The sequence below is a fragment of the Arachis ipaensis genome, chromosome B07 (assembly GCF_000816755.2).
Source record: "Arachis ipaensis cultivar K30076 chromosome B07, Araip1.1, whole genome shotgun sequence".
NCBI lineage: Eukaryota > Viridiplantae > Streptophyta > Magnoliopsida > Fabales > Fabaceae > Arachis > Arachis ipaensis.
The window spans coordinates 123,723,635-123,725,117 of NC_029791.2; positions in this window are offsets into that span (position 1 = coordinate 123,723,635).

Genomic DNA, 1,483 nt, shown 5'->3' on the forward strand with positions numbered 1-1,483 from the left:
ACCCTTACATTAATGAATGAAAGAGAATAAAAACAACAAATAAAGTTTAATTGTTGCTATATCTAATGTAATTTTTAACTTTGACGACTCCATTATATTGTAGTTATTTATTAATTTACTTAAAAAGTTAAAAATGAATACTTATTGAGAACCAAAGAGGGGGGTTACAAAATATGATAAGAGTATAAGACACATTAACACATAAAAAAACAGAAGAAAAAGAATTGTGTTCAAAATTTGTTTCTTTTTCACATTTGAGCCTTATGCATGCATTCCCTGTAGGTTACTAGAGTCCTAGGCCGGAAACTAGGACTTTATGTTGGGTCTTTTAGGGCACTGCCGTAAATGGAGGGTTACCTTTTCGGTTGGTCGAGTGATCAGTTTACTCATCTGCTTAAGTAAGTGTTAGGAGTTTGAACTCCGTCATATGCATACAGTAATTTATTGGCCAGTGGTAGACCCTTAAATGGAGCTTAGATCCGTGACGGATTAGTCCTTAACTTGTCGGGTTGGGAGATACTGTTTGGGTAAACAAAAAAAATGAAAATTTAATGTATTTTTATTTTGTATAAATACTATAAATCTAAAGGTTAAAAATTTGAGGGTCAAATTTGTAATTTTTATTTTTTCATTTAAAAGAAATTTACAAATCTGAAGGTGAGATTTATATTTTACTATGATGCACGGACATGGGACACGACACGACACGGGACACGCCGACACGCGAATTTTAAAATCTTACATAACACGGGGACACGCATATATATAAAATATAAAGTATTTTTTAGATAAATTATAATGATATTTTAATATTTTATTGATATTAAAATATAAATTAAAATTTTTTAATTATTTTTAATGTCTTGTTTTAATTATATCAAGTATTTAAAATATTTTTTGTTTTAATAAATAATAATATATACTATATCTAAATTTATTTTAAAAATATATGTTAAGAATAAGATTGGACGTGCGGACACGTGATGGTATTTAGGTGTGTCCAAGCATGTCCAAAGAAGAATTTTTTATTTTTTATTAAGACACAGTTAGACACAGCAGACACACGTGTCAGACGAATGTCGGTGAGTGTCGTGTCCGAAATATGTCCGACACGCAAACACGATAACTCAACAAAATGTTCGTATTTCATAAATATTTTAACACTAAAATTTTTTTGAACAAACAAATCAGACCCTCTTATTTGAGTTTTTTAAATTTTTTATTTAAAATCGATTCTCAATTTTTTACTTTCATCCAAAATTTGACCTTTCAATTTCCTATCCTCACTCAAATTTGAGTCTCTAATTTGTAATTTTTAATTTTTTAAAAAAATCTCAATATCCATAAAAAATACAGCAACTTTCTATAACTATGTATAACACACTCCTCTAATTTATTACCAAAAAAATTAGCCTACCTTTTGAGAGCCATGTCAAATATTGCCTCAAATAATACTAGATTCATACAAAATTGCAAATCATAT